This window comes from Dreissena polymorpha, chromosome 1 (assembly GCF_020536995.1).
Source record: "Dreissena polymorpha isolate Duluth1 chromosome 1, UMN_Dpol_1.0, whole genome shotgun sequence".
Lineage (NCBI taxonomy): Eukaryota > Metazoa > Mollusca > Bivalvia > Myida > Dreissenidae > Dreissena > Dreissena polymorpha.
Genome location: NC_068355.1, coordinates 161,771,669 through 161,778,441, shown reverse-complemented (window position 1 = coordinate 161,778,441; position 6,773 = coordinate 161,771,669).

The window sequence follows — 6,773 nt, the reverse complement described above, 5'->3', positions numbered from 1 at the left end:
GTATGAAAAACAAAGCAAAGCGACAAAAGATATAAATGTATATTGAGTATGTTAGCACACTTCCTAACGGCAGGTGTTATTTTACCCGGGTATGGTGGAATATAGCAGTCGGACTGTCAGTATGTCTGTCCGTCGGTCCAGCATAAGTTGTTTTTGTCCTGAATGCCTTTAGATATTTTCCAGATTTTTGTATGTGAGTCAACCTTCATGACTAATAGATAAAGTTCGAGTTTTGTTCCAGTCCATTGATTTTTTAAAAAGTTAGAGGCCTTGGACAAGAAAGGCTAAGTTAGTTTTGTAATGAACATAATCCGTTAAAACTGATCTACGCAGTAATAAACCTTGCCATTCTTGAATCAGGTTGTGTATCACTCGCTCATTACCACGGAGTGTATGTTGACTTGTTTGTACTTAATACCAATTTGTAACGTTTATATTTAGAGTTCAGTTTTAAAAATTACATCTTGCTTAGGAGAATAGAATTCTGTATACGATAGAAAAAAAAATTGTTTAAAAACGAAAGTAATTAAGGAATGAAGGCGGGAAAAAGTAGCGCGCGTTCCTAACGCACTGAACTGATGCTACGGTCTTGGCGATTATGCTTTTGTTTAGAAACCGGCCATTGCATTTCCTTTGCCATATTATTATATTTTTATGGAAAATATTGTAGTATTTTGTTCACGAAACATATCAATAAAGCTTATTATAAATGAATCTTAATCAATTAACGATTTCATCTCTTGTTTATAACACAGAAAGGGTGTTAAATTTATGATGAAACAGCGTATATAGCGGACCCTCTCGATATTATTCGGCTTTGCATGCATACTTGAAATAAAATTGGTGTCAAAAACATTCATCGTTTGCTGTTTATTATCAACAAGGTAATTATGTATAATTATTTGAAATGTTATTTACCTTAAATTATCAATTTATTAAAGATTCTTGAAAATCACGGTCGGTGTTACGCGGGTCATTTCGTATTTTGACATCAGGGCATCATGTCCAACTATTCAAAATCAGATTTTTTTCACCGGGACGATGACGGCTTAGATTTAGACAGGAAGACAGATAGTTTGTTCAGACTTATACAACAGTACATCGTCTTCAACTCAAATAAATAAATTATTTTTAAACTAATTGTTAGGTGATTACACATATAGCAGCGATGATTCTGAGAATGTTGCCATGTTTCTTATCCGTGTAATCTAGAGTCCATGGTTTTAGCATTTTTATCGCGGTGTTCAATAAAAGATATCTCAATAATCTTGTTTATTGATAGATCTGTGGTTTTATTGCCCCTGTGTTCAACACAAACCAATTATCTCGTTATGATCAGATACTGTGCCGACCAATACTAAATAACACTATGGTGTCATACGCCACAGCAGGGACCTATACTTGTATATTGGTCCCTAACCACAGGTGGCAATGTCTGGTCAGTTTACACTTTTTATGATACCTCCATGTCTTCTCGTGGTATAAGTGGTCATTTCTTGGAGTAATGTAACGCCAAATACTCAAGTTTGCGTTTATAAGATATGTAGCGTATTGAAAACATTTATAGTCATCTGCCCATACAGATTGCCATAAACTAAATACTGTATAGATGTCAGCCAGCTTAATCATAATAATTATAAGTGCTTAATACCTATACATGTACATTTTAAACATTTAAAAAATCTAATACTTAACATTTAACGTATTTAGCGGGTACCGGTAAAAAACTCCGTAATTTCGTAGTCCTATAAAGAGTGTATGGTAATGTACGGAACAACATAATTAAAAACAGCATTCTCATTTGACCACAACGGGGTTAAATAATCTTTCCGAAAAATACAAATAATACAGAGTTTTAATTTAGAATTCTATATATTTATAACTCTGTTAACTTATAAAGATATTTCAATATACATGCATAGTCAGTTGACCGTGATTTTCAAGAATCTTTAAATAATTTTAATTAATTGATAATTTATGGTTAATAACATTTCATATAATTTTACATAAATACCTTTTTGATAATCAACAACAAACGATGGATGTTTTGACACTCATTATATTTGAAGTATGCAAAGCCGAAAAATATCAAGAGGGTCCGCTATATACGCTGTTTCATCATAAAATTAACACCCTTTCTGTGTTATAATCAAGAGCTGAAATCGTTAATTTATTAAGCTTCATTAATACTTAGCTTTATTGATATGTCTCTAGAACAAAATATTTCAATATATTTCATAAAAAATATAATAATCATGGCAAAGGAAATTCAATGGCCGGTATCTAAACAAAAGCATAATCGCCAAGACCTTAGCATTAGTTCAGTGCGTTAGGAACGCGCGCTACTTTTTCCCGCCTTCATTCCTTACTTGTTTTCATTTTTAAACCATTTTTTTCTCTATCATATACATAATTCAATTCTCCTAAGCAAGATGTTATTTTTAAAAATGAACTCCAAATATAAACGCTACAAATCGGTATTAAGTACGAACATGTCAATCGTAAATCTAGATGCTAAAACTCCAAAACGGTACGATATTTGCAAAAGTTAAAGTTATACCTCGCCGGGCTGCCGAAATCAGAGGAAAAACTTAATATATATTTATATATCTGAAAACTACGTTACGTAAGCTTTCTAATGATAAATAAATTGTCAAAATCGGTCAAGAAATGAAACTATAATTTAACAAAATACGTGAGTTGGTACATCAAATTTATAACCTCGGCGCTTCGATAAAAGATCGATAGTTACGACACGGTCACGTGACTTAGACACAACAAGATATTTGGCGTAACGGTCCCGTTTCTTATCCGTGTAATCTAGAGTCCGTGCTCATTACATACGAAAGAAAAAAACTACATATTTAATTTTCAGGATTTAAATATACCCCTAAAAACCCAAATCATCTAAACGTTTCTTAACACAGGACACCCAGGTAGAGCGACCTAGTTTACAATCTTCTAAAGCTTTAAAATTAAAAATGGTAATAATTGCATTATCTCTTCGCAAAATCTTACACCAATAAGATACAATTCTCGTATACCTTGACATATATAAAGAGAAGCGCCACAAGTCGCTAGCTAGCTAGCTAGAATATACACCTACAGATGAAGCTGATTTACTTACATTTAATATAGACTTACACAATGTTTAATGCACACGTTCTATATCTTAGACGTGGTAAAACCCCATCCTTTTGACGCATAATTAAGTATAGAACCTAAACAGCATCGAACAATTCACACGTCTCTGGGTTGAATAGGATTTTTAAATAATTATGTTACAAATTATTTAAATCTTTTAAAGATTTACCAATAATGAACTAATTATTTGTAGCCAATTCCCAGCATATTTTAAAACAAATTCAAGTCGGGATAATTCATTTGATCACCACTTGTATTGGTTCAATTTTATACAGCAATCGTTCGTCCTCACATTGGGCATCACGTTTTCTGAAAACCAGTGTTTGGAACTACGGACTTCAAGAATCCACGTAGCCTATTGCAATAAATGGCTAAATTATGTGTGTTAGAAATTTTTGCCATAAATCACCATATCATCTGCAAACAAATAAAATCAGCAAAACAATAGCATACACTAAATGACAGCATTTGCATTTAATATTTTGCAAAAAACAACACCATTTCTTAGTCCTTTAAAAATAGAGAGACTTAAGCAAAGGGGAAACAACCTCTACTTGTCTAAAGACACTAGAATATTCGACACATTCGGAATGACAATTAGAGCAAAATCAAACTTGTTGCAGATTATAAACACATTTATGTACCTGTTTTTGCATTTAAGTTAATCACACTCATTATGTGATTATCATGTCAGAAAATCTCCTATAGAGATTATTAATGTCTTATGGTATCATCGCATTAAATTCATTTACATCTAGAATTTATGTATCTTTATGTCCGCGTTTTTTATTCAGATTGACTGAATTTTCATGCACCAAGTATCATTAACATATGAAAATATTAGCAGCAGAATGTATTTGACTATTTATTTCACACACCTGTCGGTGCCAATCTCCAAATTTTATATTGTAATTATGAGTGTTGTGAAAGTTTGTTCATGTTTCTAAATTATAAGTTTGAATGCATACTTTACAAACATATCGTTGATCCGATATAACAAACATAATACATGTATTACTGAACAATTTCACACACACACGCACGCACGCACGCACGCACGCACGCACGCACGCACGCACGCACGCACGCACGCACGCACGCACGCACGCACGCACGCACACACACACACACACACACACACACACACACACACACACACACACACACACACATACCGGTTTATATCACATGGAGAGGTCCTTTGTTCCGTACCAACACACCGAGGTCTACCCCTATTTGATGAAATATTTGAATGATAAATATAGACAGGCAACAGTTTTGGTAACTTAAACCCATGCATCAATTGTATTTTTCAATATTTTGCATTTTAAGATACGAGTATTCTACATACATTGTGAGGTGAATACCTCGGGATGTCCCACACAGAGCACACATGTATCAGGTTATCATTTAGAGGTACCATCAAACAATGTTTTTATTACGTATTCTTCATCACACAGATGTATACCTTAATCAAATTATGCCTAATTCAATTAACAAATTTGGTGTATCACAAAGAAGACTTTTGGAGGTGTGTCGATCGGTCCAATTTTTTTTGTTATTTTGCCTTTAAGTGTATAGCCTCAAAATTTAATCCAGGAAGGCCCCCGAAAATTGGTTCGCAGCAATTTTTCGTGGGTCAGTTGCGTTACGCTAAACCATCTTTTTGTTTATTTAGGCCTTTTTCAATTTCATTCGACAGTATTTTGTGCTTTTTAATGCGTATTCTAATGTGTGTACGGACTAACTCATGAATATTAGTTTAAAGATATTAATATCTATAAATATAATCCACAAGAAACGTCGATTTAAAACAGTTTATTCCTCCAAAAAATACTCCCAAACATTTTTATGACAAAAAGTAGTTTCAAAATGTATTTACACTTCGAACAATGTCAAGTTCAGACAATATCATCTGGAAACAAGAGTGCCAAACTGTCATAGGATACGCCCTTTTGAAGGTTTTGGACATCATCTAGACACAACTTCTGACCAAATTTGGTGAAGATCGGATCAAAACTACTTCAATTAGAGAGCAGACACCATGCTAAATGCTTGAAATGCACTAAGTGACTTCATGACCTAGTTTTTGACCCGGCATGACCCATATTTGAACTTTACCTAAATATCATGTACACAAAAAAAACTACTTCAATTAAGAGAGCGGACACCATGCTAAATCCTTGAAATGCACTTGGTTATCCCGTGACCTAGTATTTGACCCAGCATAAACCATATTCGAACTTGACCTAAATATTGTCTAGATACACTTTCTGACCAAATTTGGTGAAGATCGGATGAAAACTTCTTCAGTTAGAGAGCGGAAACCATACTTAATCCTGAAATGCACTAAGTGACCCCGCGACCTAGTTTTTGACTCGACATGACCCATATTCAAACTTAACCTAGATATTGTCTAGATACAACTTCTGACCAAGTTTGGTGAAGATCAGATGAAAACTATTTGAAATAGAGAGCAGAAACTGCTGTGGAAACCGCCCGTCCACCCACCGGCGGCGTCCACCCGCCCGCCAAGGGTGAAACTATAATACGTCCCGTTTTGAAAAACGGGCGTATAAAAAATCAAATTATAGATGTATATTATGAAAATCAAGCACTTACTTTCTTCAGACACAAATTATATAGAAGAGTCAATACCACAACATGAAAACGTTTAAGCAAAATATATTCATACATGAAACAATGCCTTAACCCTCCCACCTAGAACAAATGTCAAGTTCAGAATATCATCAGGAAAAAATCTAATTACAATTGTATATTATAAAAATCAAAGACTTAATTTCTTCTGACACAAAGTATATAGAAGAGTGAATACCACAACATGAAAACATTTAAGCAAAATATCTTCATACATGACACAATGCTTTAATCATCACACATAGAACTAATGTCAAGTTCAGACAATATCATCTGAAAACAAGAGATGTGTTTGTCGTAAACACAATGCCCCTTCTGCGCCGCTTTGAAGTGATATATTTGACCATTGACATTGAAGGATGACCTTGACCTTTTACCACTCAAAATGTGCAGCTCCACGAGATACACATGCATGCCAAATATCAAGTTGCTATCTGAAGGGACATAGAAGTTATGAGCATTTTTTTAAACCTAAATGCGAAACCTAAACGCAAAGTGTGACGGAAAGACAGACAGACAGACGGACGGTCCGATCACTATATGCCCTCTATCGGGGGGCATAAAAATCAAATTAATATACATGTCACAATGCCTTAACCATAAAGAAAACATAACAACAATTGTGCAAGTATGATCTGTTAATAAAGAAAATGGTCCAATGTTTCAAAGGAATTTAGTAACTCATAAACTATTGCAGAGTAAGTAAAACATGTTTATTGAGAGTGGAGAAAAAATAGACCTTGTTGTACAGTGTTACTTGCTAACAAAAACATGGTCAATTCGGTTCGCAACTCCGAACTAAAGTAAATTCTACAATGGAAATCAATTTGACGAGCTTTGCAAAAATTAAGAATTTTGTCGTATGAATAGTTATCTTCAGCCAGAAAAAATCCAACTGTTTTACACGTGTTTATAACAAATACCACCATCTTGTTTTCATACGAGTAATGCCCCCTCCCAATTTTGTATTA